Source organism: Typopeltis vanoorti, chromosome 14, assembly GCF_054136105.1.
Source record: "Typopeltis vanoorti isolate ZY-2024b chromosome 14, IOZ_Tvanoo_1.0, whole genome shotgun sequence".
Classification (NCBI taxonomy): Eukaryota; Metazoa; Arthropoda; class Arachnida; order Uropygi; family Thelyphonidae; genus Typopeltis; species Typopeltis vanoorti.
The window spans coordinates 5,088,147-5,102,700 of record NC_143562.1 but is presented as its reverse complement, the minus strand read 5'-3'; the positions used below and the strand labels follow the sequence as shown (position 1 = coordinate 5,102,700).

Sequence of the window (14,554 nt, the reverse complement as noted above, 5' to 3'; positions counted from 1 at the left end):
AGGTGCGGGATGCACGTGCCTCGATGCCAGACCAAGAAGGCGGTGCACGCGTAATTGGTCCGATAATGAAATATGGGTGGGGAGTTGAGATCCAGATTAAAAAAAAAAAAAAAAAAAAGTGCCCCAATTCATCGAGAGGTATCCGCATCGCACAAACGTCTTCGTTTGTGCGATGCGGATACCTATCGATGTATTTGTGTGCAGCCCATCCCCCGGATGATTTGGTTCCCATCACTGCCGATGATGTAATGTTTAATTTGCCGTGTGACGTCACGGAATCGGAAATGTCTACGTTTCACACTTTATTAATCCCCGGGGTTAATCACACGCAACTGGTTCCTCTTAGAATCTCCCCCCCCCACACTCCGTCCTCCCTTGCGGATTCTCAACTATTCACAGAGCCGAAGAAGTCTCCTCTTTTCTGTTTTCTCTTCAGAAAACTCGATCGTCCTTTTTCTCGCGTGGGGGTTAAGTAAACAAACGATCGTTCGTTTGTTTATGAATTTGCACCCGCAGTACCGTGATGAATAACAACGCTGAATGACTTATGGAATCGTAGCGGTTTCGCGCATGCGTGAGAGAGGGAGGGAGAACCATCGCGTGCTCGAGAGCAAGTCTGAAAACTCCGAAGTACTTATCGGAACGAAGCAACCTCTTCGCTTCCAAAGCCGCAAGGAAATCGGCCGCTCGAGTGGAGACTTCGATCCGTCGAAGGGCATGCACTTGTGGAACGTCACGATCACCCGAAAAAATGGAAACTCGAACGGATCAGACCACAGCGTTTGCACGTCAGAAAAGAAAGGATGGAATCCGTCTCCGCGGTGGTAAAGGTCAGAATCATTCGTTAAATTAAGCGAGCTTCTCACGGAGCGTTGTCGGCGAGACGAAAGATAATATCTCAATGTTCTTATCTTGCAGCATCATCAGACCTTGGTCACGAGTCATCGCGATTTGAAGAAGAGAAAATAAAAAATAATAATAATCGATTTTGATTTAGGAAATGCACAGCAGATGGCAGTTCCAAAGTTTTGTGTGCGAAGTCTTCAAATGGCGTTTCTGAATCAAAAGTAAATTCATTTAAGTTTTGTCAAAGTTGGAAAAACATGAAAAAACATTTCGTGGTATTGCAAAAATTGTCTCGGAGATATCTTTTTTCTGCTGTTCATTAAGTTGGCAGAGGCCATTTCACACTGCGGTATGATTTAGTTGAGCATTTAACTCACCCGAAAAAGCCTGCAGTAGATTTTTCAGTATCAAAAGATTATCACGAGAATGATCCGATGGATTAGTATTGACAACGGGAGCTTAATACAATCCATTAGTGTTGGGTGGGGGACGGGAGCTTTGCGAGTCCTAATGAAAGCACCCAGAGTTCAAGGGAATCCATCGAATCCCTAAAGGGATCTACAAGCTTGTCGAGGGGAGGAGAAATGGTAAAAAGAAAGAAAAAGAAGTCGTTGTTACCAATCTAAAGCGAATTGATACGGATTGCTGCCTTTTAGGAAAAAATATTTTCGCGTCAGTAGCACAAGTGGAAGAAAGAAAGTCAGTTTAAAATAAGATGACTTTATTTTCCATGAAGAAAAAGCACAGTTTTATTTAGATGAGTGCACAGCGGCTATGATATAAACGCTAATTGCTTCCTTAGATTTTTAAAATTAAGGCTGCGATTAATGAACAAGCAAACAGTGTGAAAAGTCCCATTAATAAAACGATGCAGATATCGAGGGGGGTTGTGGAAGCGCAAAGAATTGACAAATGCTTAGGGGAAAAAAAAATAGGAAAAAAGCAAAATAGGGAATAACACACACACAAAATACTAAATATACAGCAGGAAATAAAAGTGCAAGAAAGACCAAAAAATTAAAAATAGAAGATGAATGCAAAACAATAATCAAAATAAAAAGAAACATGAATTACAGATGCAACTGAACTGTCATCTGGAGAGAATAAACCAAGAGTTAGGGGTGGAGATGTCCATTTGATTTTAATATATTTATTTAAAAGAAATGATAACGTGGAATCCAAAAAACAACAATAGCCGAAGATTTAGGAATGGTAATCTCAACCGAAGAACAGTGGCTTTTAAGGGTCAAGATACAGATAGAAGTCAAATAATAACCAAATTTTAGTACGAGTTAAGTCTTCTTCACGCTTACAATGCACGATTTCATGTGAAAAGGACGCAAACATGAAAATCCCTAAAAATAAGAGAAGGAAGAAATTGTGTACTTAAACTGCTACAAAAACAGACTCAACTGAAAGTTTATAATCGAGTACTTCTTATCAACGCTGCTATACGGAAGTGAAATACGGACAAAAAAAAAACAAAAGAATAGGCCAAGATTACTAGCCGCTGAAATGAAATTTATGAGGAAAACAGCGAAATATTTATTCCCTGTATTAACAGGCATCAATGGCAACTGGATGCAGACCATTTGTAGAAGGCGGGAGATTCGGGCGCGACTCTTAATTATCAGCCAGTTCTGGTTTTAGAGGATGCTTACTGGTTTCATGCCGGCGGTATTCCGAGGTTGCGATGGCCTCAGTCCTATTCTTAATTGGGGATCGTTTTTGGAGGGTCTTATTTCCGATCTGCATTAACCACCTCTGCCCAGTGGGTCTAAAATGGAACCCGAACGTAGATTTCGCACAGGTAAAACATACCTGTGTTGGTGATCGCTTTGTCCTCGAACGACATGACAGGCTTAAAGCCTAACGTTGAATCCGATGTGTTAAGTCTGTACAAGATGGTTCAGTTAAAAAAAAAAACAAAATGGACATCAATAAAACTCATTTATCCTATTTGAAGTTAAGGGCAGAGAAGCACTCCAAACAGTTAAATGTCATTCTACTTCCTACGACCCCAGGAGTGGCCGTAGTTGCGATATGACTCAGACGATGAACTATCTCGGGTGGATGCGTGGACCACAAATTCGATCAGTTACAAATTGTATTGGCGGCACAACATTAAAAGCATAATATCAGAGATTTCTTTCTATTACGCGATGGTGAATTCAACAATTCGGTACTCTTTGCATCAAGCGGGAGATGAAATTCATTGCCCGGTGTGAGACCACCGCCCCGAAGTGGCTTGAAAAATTCCAGGTTTGGTTCTCTAAAGCAGCGTTTCCGAACCATGTAGAAATAAATACAAAAATAAAAAAAAATAGATACAATTAATGAAAAATAGGGGGAAAAAATTCTTAATCCACCCACGGTACGAATTTACTGTGGTTTACAAAATAACCTTTCGTGGATGGGAGCCACATTTAAAAAAAAAAAAAAAAAATGCAGCTGGAGAACACAGAAAACGTGGAGTTGTGCGAATCGTGTAATTCGCACAACCGAATCTGAAAGAAAATCTTCAGTTAGGAGCCCTTTTCAATGTCTCTCTTTGCATCGAATTAAACTCTGCATTAATCCCAATGGCCAGCACCGCACCCTCGAGGCAAAGGGGGTCTATTTTGTAAGATAAGACGTCCAACAGCTTCTCTCTCTCGATGTACTCAATGTGCTGTATAATAATCATTCCTAATGCAAAAGAGATTTTTTTATTGGCTCATCGTCGATGTTTGTTGCGTTTATTTTACTTAAATCTTAATGTTTGTGCGTGTGGTAAGTTACCTGAATGGATGTCTCGAGTTTAGAGTAAGAGCGAATGAACCTTGAACGAATTCAAACTAATATAACTGCGCGTAGTCCTGAATTTTGCATTCAACTCTTTTGAATTGAGTTTCGGTCACGCGAAACCTAAAAGTTAAACATTCCCATTTCCACAACAGATGCTTTGTCGACGGCACAATTCTTCTTTGCTACAAGATCTTACTAAAAAAAAGATGACACTCTATTCATTAAACTGCTTCTTTGTCTGCTCTTTTTATATTTTTCTTGTAGTTTCTCGGAGAGGAGTGCGTCAGTGTGGGTCGTCTGTTCACCAATCTGCCGCTCACCGCAAATACTTCGGTTTCTTTGATGTTGTTTGCGATTTCCCTCCGTATAGTAGTGCGACATCTGCATGATTCCCATGGAAATCACGAGCACAAACTTCATCGCTGGTGTGTTTACGCAATCGATGGAACATTTCTAACCTCCATCCCAATATTGCTGCTGTGCACGGAATCGTAATTCTCCGACATTTGTGTCGAAAATATATGGGCGTACACCCTCAACAGGTGGAGACAAAAGCAGAAAGAGGCGAAGCGGCTGTAAAACCATCGATGCCGAAATGATCAAAATTGTGTATTAAACAAAACACTGATTTGGCTCCACAAACTGAAACATAACAGCAAGGATTGGCGCTGTCATCTCTCTCTCTTTTCTTTCTTCGTCCTCCCCAGTTGAAAAATTCTTCACGCAGTAAAATCTAAATGAAGGAGATGCTCGACAAGAAACGAGGCTCCTCTGTTCATCTCCACTATACTACACCGGATTACGAACAAGTAAAGTGCACACGCGACATTCTTTACAGCTAGGCTATACGAGCGGAGAATCAGTTGACTTCAAGTTTCCTAAATCCCCATAATGCACTGCATGATGGAGGTGTCGCCACTCGGATCAGTTTGTTCTAAGCATCTCTCAAAATCTACGAGTGATCTAAAAATCTCTCTCTCTTCTACCTCTAAATTTGGGCCGCTCCAGAATTTGAGCATCCCCTAAATTAGTTCCACAAGACCGCACCATCCCGAGGACTAGCACCTCAATAGCCTCTCGCTTGTGCAAGATCAGCAACCGTGTCTTGAGCCAGCTCTTCGCAGCGGCAGGCAGGCAGACGCAAAGCAACATATTAATTTTATTAATATGACGACAAAATGGTTTATCGTCATATTAATAAAATATTCTGGAGGAGAGATAGTTGTAATATTTTTATTTTCACGGAAGCAAAGAATAGCAGGGAAATTACATTTGTAGAAACTATGAATGTTTCGTAAAATTCCGTGTGGCTCTTTCTTTAGTCAAAGCAGGAAAATCCTCGTCGTTATGTACGACTGCGAACGAACGAAAACTGGCCCGTTTGTCCACTGAGGACAACATTTGATTAACTTCCATGATAAGGATCCAGTGCCCATCACAATGTGTGCCCAAGAGGGTTATTCATTGTGACGGACACGGGATGCTTATCATGGAAGTTAATCAAATGTTGTAATATTAGAACATTACAACATGAAACCAAAAATAAGTAACCACTGATGGCCTGTCAGGATATCTGACAGGCCATCAGTGGTTACTTATTTTTGGTTTCACGTTTCGTTAAATTTTTCTCGATGGTTACAAGGTAGAAAATGTTATCAGGATAATTGCACTAAAGAAATCTAAGCACGTCGTTTTTTTTTTTTAAAGAAACTAAATTTGACAGGAGTTCTGAAACACATCAATAGAGTGCAAGGGGTACACAGTGAGAGCAGACTATTAATGGTCTTCGTGAAGAGGTTGTCCTTCTTTGAGGAAGGCTGTTTGAGAAAATAGAAATCACGTGGGTAAATTGGGAGGTGGACTGCATGCGATGAGCAGCTGCATTTTATGGGCTCACACGAAACGACGGATCTCGGTTTGGTCGAACAGAAGGCGTGATTAAGAGAGCCCGAAGAGTGGTAGATGGATTTCTGCGGTTGTCCCAAGACGAAAATCTGATCTCAAACACGCAGTGAGTAGGCTGATTGCAGGTTGGCCACTTAATTGTAGAAGGTGAACGAGGCTGGCAGTTCACCGTCAGCCTCTAATGCCAGATGCGATGAAATACGAAACTTGGTTCTCCCCCCAGCAGCCTGTGGAATTAAATCCTACCATGGCACCGATGCGCATCACTCTTTAGGTGGTAAACGATTTATTTCTCTCCCAGTGCGAACAATCAACCCTCGTTGTTGGAAGGTTTCAAATATTTGCACGTTTGGTCCGCAGAACAGTTACGGGATTGGCTAATCTAGTGTAGTTCTCAGAATAGCAGCGCCAGAGATTCGTAACCTTTCGTTCGTTGGAGTGATAAAAATTTGCTCACAAATATGACCGGACAGCTCTGGGATATTTCAAAGCACGATTTCTGCAAACCGTTCCATGATGAACCTGCACAGGTGGGTGGTGATGGTTAGGAGATTTCTTATCGTCAGTCTTGTCAAGAATCGAAATCGGTGATCACAATCGATGAGCGTTACGAGGAAGAAGTCCACTTACGATGACCTTTCGTTGGCACTGAGTTGGGATCATTGGGATGAGTCTCGACTGTTTAATTGTTTATGGGGGAGATAATGAATCCAATGCCACGTGGTAAATGATAATAAAAATAGAACAGCGAGGGATTCTCCACTAGAGCTAATTATGATGCGTTCTCCTCCTCCTCGCAATGATGGTGCTGACAGCTGGTGGAGAGCTTTAAAGAAGAAGCAACTTCGCATTGAGTTACGCTAATGGACAGAACTTCGGAAACGAAGGGTTTTGGTCGGAAGGCATCCTCCGTGCAGGTTGCAAATACTCCGCTGTCTGGTATTCGGTTAAGGAGGGGATCACAAATCCCGATTGACCTCTGCCTTGAGGAGGAGAGGCGCCAATGGATGAGGCGCTTCAATCAGTCGCGTGTCGCCTCCTTTCCCGCTTCTTATTAAATTCTTCGTCTAATCCCCGAACGAAATGATTTCGAAACAGGAAGGCCACGCTCTGCCTTGCCCCCCCCCCGCGCGTGTCCCTCAGGACAAGCGCAGACGAGCGGCCTCGAACGAGGCTGATTATCGTTTGCTGCTCTCGAGCAAGGAGGGATCGATAATCCGTTATTGGCGGACGACCACCGCTGTTTATGTTCGGTGGAGATGGCTAGTTTGCTCGCGACAGTGCGCCGACATCAAAGAGGATGTCTGCATTCATTGATTGGTCGTCTTGTCAGGGCGATCCAAGTGCTCTCTTGGGGCCGCCAAATAAAGAACGCTGCGGGGGTTCGTTCGCACGAACGGAGAAAACACACCTCGGGGGAAGGATGACGAAAATTTCCGTTTTTCAATTCGAGCATGCGCAGAAGTCGTGCCGATAATTCTTTCCTGCCGCCCACCCCTTTTCGCGCCGGCACCGCCTGCAAAGGTCAAAGGGTTACTGTCAATCGTTTAGCTGCGTACGCTGCTGCCGTCCCCTAGGGCTCGGAATGGCGAGAGGAAAAGTGGCGAATTAAGTTTGTTGTAATTTCAAATTCTGGACGCGACGAGGAAGTGCAGTCTGTTCGAAGAAATCGTTCGGGGGCGCAAAGGGCAAAGGCGTCGACCTCGCTGGAATAACGCAAGAAAAAAATATCGAAGCGATTCTGCGTTTCTACTGTCGCTGGCCCTTCAAACTCGCTGATCTGTTTTTTAGGAGTCGATTGGATGCAAAACACAACGCAGTTCAGAGTTCTCGAGGCCTCCGTAGATGAAATTCATTAACACACCCTTGAGAATCTTGGCAAGAAAGCCATCTTTAATTTGCACCGCGATTCCAAGTTCCTTCATCTTCAAAGAAGAAGAAACGTTTTCGAGTACTGATGTGTAACACGAAGATTCCTAACAGCCATATTTCTTTCGTAAGAGATTGAGAAGATATTTTTCGACCTCTGCATTTCTGGAGGCTCTCTTTGAATAACCCTTTGAATGAGGGGGGTGGGGAGAGAACGGCGCCTCTAAATTACGCTTGTTTAGAAGTTATCCTGAAACACTTCGCGAAGACAAGAATATTTAACGATGAAAGAAAAGTCTGAAGTGCTGTGCGCCATTGGCTTTGCAGTCGTGTGTCCCCGTACTTTCGGTAATCCACCGTCTTCGCAGTGGGTGGATATCGCAGTTTCTTTATAAGTGAGCAGAAGAATAACGAGGATCTCTCCGAGAGCCCTGATTGGCTGAAACGGTCCCATCTGTTAAAGCGGTTCGGGAATCTCTCGACGTCTTGTGCGGTAACGCGACCACCTGATCCCCCTCCCCTGAACAAACTATAGTGGGAAGAGATGGCCGTTCATGGGAGAAGAGGGATCGAGGAGGATGAACACGTGAGCAATAAACCGAGGAAGGGGGAAGAATTAACTCGGAAAAAAAAAAAAAAAAACTTCAAACCGGTCAGATGATTCCAGTAGCAGTCACTAGATGGCACGCTAATCATTCATTCGTTATCTCCGTGTATGGATGGTCCATCTATCAATGGCTCTGCAGTAAGGGTATATTTTTCGTCGTGGTTTATTGCACGTGGCACGTGAACGCATCCTAAATGGCGCAAGAATGGGATCATTTCTGCCAGCGATTTCTGATGGTTGCAGTCTGTTTACGTTCTGCTGACGCATCTCAACTGGGAGATAACAAAAGACTTCGCGTCATCAAATTACTGCAGCAGTCGCTTGTTTACGCGTCATTTTTACGTCTGATGTTGTTTACATTTTTGCTCTTAACTTTAACGGGATCAGATTATTCAGTGATTCACCAAGCTCAAAATGTCCAGCCGTTGTTTATAAGCGGCGGATCCCAAGAAGTCGCAGTTCAAGAAGCATTCCTTGACGCGCCATTGTATTCGGTGAATTGTTGTAAGACCATTCGCAGAGTGCACGCGCGCGAGCGCACACACACACCCCATGGTTGTTTCTCGCTCCAGTATTGTTTTCCCCTTGTGTTTATTCGAAATGGTTTAAATACTTGTATACCTGTGAACTGAAAAACAGAAAAATAAAAAGGGGGAGGCGCTCCGTACTGGGAAGCTCAACCTTTCAAGCCCCCCTCCCCCATCACACTTTGCGTGTGTAACTAGATTTAGCTACAAAAAACATTTGCATCCAACTTTGAGTTTTGAAACTTCAGTTATATTAACAGAGGCCTCCGCGCTGCTCTGATTGCACGTGCAGTGTTAGTGACGCCATTTATGGGTATTCGTAGCAACACCGTAACAACAGACTCCTCCATTTGAGGGCACACCAAGAAAGTGCTTTTGCAGGCTGATCGCTAGACACAGCACGAGGAACCAAACTTGACAATAACGCACCGGGCTGCTTCCCAACCTGCTGGGAAATAATCGTGTTGCCACTTCATCTGCCGGGGGGGGAGAAGGGTAAGCAAGATGGGAGGGGGGTCATTACAATGCATCTATAGGAGATTGAGCCCTTTGTGCGGGTGTCACACACCTACGCGCGCTGCTATTCTTCTCCCTCACTAAATAGGAAATACAAAAAATTGCGAATTAGAAAAGGAAAACTGCGACAAAATAAAAAAACAACAAAATATTCTTCTGGGTCTTCACAACTCGACTCTCTTTCCCCGTTTCCGCCCTCTTTCTTGTCAACAGTGAGCGTCCACGAATTGACCAAATCTTCACAATCCACCTTGGCCTTTCTTTCAGCCACTTTTACTTCCAAATATACTGCGCAGATATATTTCGCAGGATTCCGGATTATGAAATCCTCTCCTCGTCCATGGTCTTAATAGGTTTAGGACTCATCACGGTAGTAGGATGCACTTTCTGAAGAATTGTTATCACCTCTCCTGCTGGTAACTAAGACTTTACTACCGGAAGTCCTTCACCCAATTAGTCAAAGGCCAAAATGGACGTCACCCCTCTGTTCCATGGTATAATTCCTGTTTCTGGTCCTCCTATTCAAATACTCGCTCTGGTCGCATAACAGAAACCCTCTGACCATCCAACGTTAGTTCTCCAAGAGGTTTTTCAAGGTAGTCCAAAAATAAATGACGTACAAGAACGGCTTGACTCAAACTCCAGCCCTGCATTCGCCTGACAAGCACATTATCTATCTTTTCATGCTTCCACCTCTCTCGCATGCGGATGGGATGCAACATCACCAAAAGCAAAGACCAACCTCGTCGGAGGACTATTTTCCTCCACAAAGGAGATAAATTACCTCCCAGTCTACTAAGAGCAATTCACTGCATGCCCCGCTGGTTGTTGGTGAGAAAGAAATCATCCGGATAGTTTGTAGAAAGTAAGTCTTCTGATATTGGTGGGCCCCAAAATTGTACTACAGAACTGACCTCTTTTATTGGCTTATCAATCTTTCAATACTGGCGTGGAGTATACGCGACCCAAGCCTCTGCCAGCCAAAACAGTGCGGGAAATGTCGGACAACAATCTGTTGACCAACTCGATAGGTTTTTATGGCTGGATAATGATTACCGTATCCGCTATTCAACTAACACCTGGGGATTCGTGGGTATGGATGTTTGTGGGAGTCTTTTGGTGATTACAAACCTAAAGCGACTTGGAAGAGAGAGAAAAAAAAAGCCCTTGGTTTCGTTCATTATCAAACCCCCACTCTGTGGGGCAGAGAAGTTTGCAATCTTTCATGGATGGGATTCACAGCAAAGTAAGGAACTTCATCTCCTCCCTTCTTTCTCGCGAAGGTTATGAGCAATTAATGCGTTCTCTACTGGGGAGCCACCAACATGAGTTCCTTCACTCTGGCAGCCCTCAACAGAATTCCTCGCCATCACGGGAAACAAAGCTGGTGTGTTCTAGGGATGGTTGGCTCTATGTGTACTTTCGTTTTTGTTTTTCCCACGAAGTCCTTCGCTCGTTAACCTCAAATCCTATTCACAGCCTTCCGGGCGAAGGGCACACCGCAGTTTTCTTCTTCATATTCGCGACCACCTGAGCAGTTTGAATCATTTCAAGATGAAAGTCGAAATGGTTCAACAGTCGAAGATCGTCCACAACCAACTTCTTAAATCCCGATCTCCTTGCCCTTCAAAATAACCTTCTGAATGTCACTGCTACCAAAACGTCCTCCTGTTATTACGTGAGACCCCCAAGGAGTCATCGCGGGAGGGCACAACTTCCACTCGCCGTCTCCCTTACTCAATCCCCCAACCCACATCTTGCAAGAAAAATCTCGTTTCGCTGATTCTTCATAACGCCAAACTTCTCAACCTTTTTCCATTGGAGAGATTTTTTTTCCTCTTCTTCAGTCACTGTTATCCCCAGCTGTTCAAGAAACACTTCAAGTTTCTAATTTCTCTTTAATCGTCCCGCTAAATACGATACCACAAGGTTAATAGTTTTACCACCCTCTGCGTACATTAATATTAATACCAATGACCTTCTCCCATAATGTAGAACAGTAATACAGCACGTAGGAGCTGGGTTTCACATTATGGGGAAATACCAAGAACAGTGAACGGAGCTTGCTCCACCCTTACTATGTGTTGCACTACCAAATGAGTCAGGTGTTGCACACTATCCAGGTATTTGCTTACGCGTGGACTCGCCGAACTTTCTATAGTTTCTATATTCGGCATGAAACAATATGGGACGTAATATCCCTTAAGTAATATATAAGGCAATAAATTCATACAATAAAAACTTAACATAAAATGTTTTTGCTTAAATAAAAAAAAAATAATAAGCAGTGTTCCGAGACATTTCGTGACGTTGACAACCTGACCCCACCACCGTCCTCCCAGTGATCCACAAGATGATTTGCGTATTTGCCTATTTCCCAGTATTCAGCTTTTTTTTTTCTTTCTTTCATTTTTCTCATCAGTGCCTTTCCAAATAAGTAAAAACTTAATTCTCCCTTAACGGCGTAACAGTGTCATCTACCTTAAGAAAAAGGCATGACGACAAAATTTGAATATCCCCTTGATCCGTTCGTATGAAGCGATGTCATTTCTTCGCTCTGGTTGCACAGATTTTAATGAAATTTGCAATTATTAAAATTTGTACAGGGGCATCCAATCTTCTCATTGTACGTACTTCTCTGAATTAAAGAAAATATTGTTTTTTTTTGGGGGGGGGAGGGGGTAGATATTTCTTACACCAGAACAGTCCTCGATCGCTGAAATCTTTTAAAGCATTTGTCAATTAAAATAATAATAACTGTGGTAATTAAATATCTTTTAAACTAAGTAACGTTTTTAATTAACTGAATATCTATGGTGAAGTAACGAACATTAAAAGCATCCTCGATATGCTCCTGATGGTCGGGAAGAACTTGATAACGACCGCAACAAATGCATGCAAAGGTCATTTCGAAATCTCTCGCATCTGCCACATCGAATCGCAAAACTCATTTCTTATCCGAGTTCGTTTAACTGCCATTAATTTGGTTCGGATGCCAGCCCGGAGTAACCTTCGCATTTGTATTCGCGTCCACCGAGCCTCGAATATTTCGGAAATTCAATTTGCGCGAGGCATCCGAATTCTCCGTGCCACAGCGTGATCAATGGCTGCCCGCAGGTAACGCGAACCAGAAGGAATAATTCGTAACAGATTGATCGCTTAGTTAAAATGAACAGTTTGCCACTCGAAAAGATCATTCGTTGTTGCAAACTAACCTCGCTACCAATTCCTCAGCATTAATTGCTTTTACGATGGCTGCACCGAGCGATGACGTTATAAGCAGTGTGGGGCGAGCGTAAACTAACATTTATTATTCTTTTATGTTTCTACTTCAGAACAGAAGTGTTTTCTCTGATTTTAGCTCATTCTTTTCCACTGCATACAAATAAATACAGAATCATCGCTACGTATACTAAAAAATTAACACAAACTGATTATTACAGTAACTTCCTACCTGCGAATTTCGTTTAGGCATAAAAAGGAGGTCTTCCTTATCTGTAACACCGAATATTTCGCCATTTTAGTTTCCGTGTAGAGTTGGGGTAGCTGAAAAAATATTCTTCATTAAAAATAACGCATTTCACAACATTTCCTGAAGTAGAAAAAAATATGCAGGAAGGAAGGCAACTATCGATGAAACTTAGCATTATAAATGCTGAAACATAAAACGTATACGATTGCCATATTGCTATAAACAATAATAATACAATAACTACATGCATAACCACTGTAACTTACTTTATAAAGTTGGGAAAAAAAAAAAAAAAGCAATAAATCATGAATTTACGTGTTAATAAAAATTAAACATGCTTTTGTTCTATTATGTATTCATAGATGGCACCACATGCTTACCAGTATTTATACGACTTATTTGATGGCACTGTACCCACTCCGTTTGAATCAAGTTTTTTTTTTTTTTTTTTTTTTTATAACTCCGATGTTCTTTTACACAGTACTAAATTTAGAAAAAGCTCCCTTCATTACTTGTCGCTAACAGGGAGGGAGTTTTTACGAGATGGCACACCGAAGTTTTGCTTCGAACAAGATATTTTTCCACCCTTCATTTTACAGTATTTATACTAGTGTCGTATGAATTGCAACGTGGGAGGAGATTTCACCGCTTGATGTGAGACTATCTCCTTGCTTATTATAGGTGTCTCAGGTGGCATGACAATGTTTGTTCCGCGGGAGGGAGGATCTTCCAGATAATCCAACCCTTGGCCTATTAATGGTCCAAATACTAATGTAGAGCATAGATTTACGACCTTTGGTGGATGACATTCAAGTAATGTAAGTTGCTATAACACAGGTAATTTAGTTGAATGATTTGGGTTTTTCCGCTGCTGTGATTTTCGATTACCGACTACTTTTAGGACCACTCGGCCATTTGGGTTGAATAAAAGATTTAGTATTTGAAAATTTGATTAAAATTTGGCGTCACTTCAATTTTGGTTTTAGATGGAATTTTTTATTTATTTTTGTATATAAAATGAGAAGTATACGAGCTCGAACACAAGTGGACCCAAAGTCTTAGCGATGAGCCTTAAAAATGTGAATACTGCCGTTACTCTGTGCTTTGGAAAACAGCGTTAATATATTTTGAATAATGTACCGTAATTATTATAATAATTAAATAAAAAGCACGTGAAATATTTCTGGTAAAAGGGACAGTTCCTTTCATCGAATTATTTTCAAATGGTCCACAGGAGAGGGAAAGGCCCACAAACAGACGGTCCCTCTTCGTTGATTGGTTTAGTTCACATCAAATGAACTCCCAAAATCGGGAATTTTCTGTTAATGAAATCTGGTCCAGTTCATCGCACCATTAAAGATGTATGGAAATGACGTCTTTCAGTATAAAAACCGCTTTCAACTTAGTCATTTGATTTAGTTTTTCTTACTGCAAACAAACTTGGTGCCCAATTTGCAATACTGCACCGATTTGTCATCATTTTCATATATTAATGAAGAAATATAAAATGTCCTATAAAAAAATAAATCTTTTAATTGCCTTAAAAAGTAAGCTTTCCCTAACTCTGGGAAATCAGTAGCCATCTGGTTCTGCTGCTGCTTATCCGCTCCGTTTATTTTTCTCAGCTAACGCGAAAACGACAACATTTCCAGGTTGTAATTGTGGCATTATCGGTTCTACGGCAGGAAAGTTCTGGGTTATGATCGTTTCCGATGATTACACACGAATATAGTTTGTTTAAATAGTTTTCATATCTGCAAAATATGAAGCAAGCTGAGGCTATTCCCTTTGTAAACAACAGATACAGAAAACTAATCAGATATTAAAAAAAAAAAAAATCCTTTTTTAAATTAGCTTTTCAGTTAGGGAAAAAAAAAAGCGCCACTTATCGTTCTCGAATAAACCTTTTTATTTTATTTCTTTTTTTTATAATTATAAAATATATTTCATAAAGTGTATGCGAAATATGAGTTGTAATCGAAGCGACCTCCGGAGACAGCGATATTAATCGAAAGTCAAGGACGG

General features: G+C 41.8%; 1 protein-coding gene across 1 annotated transcript in view; it reads right to left on the bottom strand.

Moving 5' to 3' along the window:
* The window catches only part of ChT (choline transporter), a 134,350-nt gene extending 121,763 nt beyond the window's left edge, over nt 1-12,587 (bottom strand). Inside the window, exon 1 of the mRNA XM_090404180.1 lies at nt 12,512-12,587. The gene's annotated coding sequence lies outside the window, so the exon portion shown is untranslated. The remainder of the gene's footprint in view (nt 1-12,511) is intronic.
* Nucleotides 12,588-14,554: the final 1,967 nt, after the last annotated feature.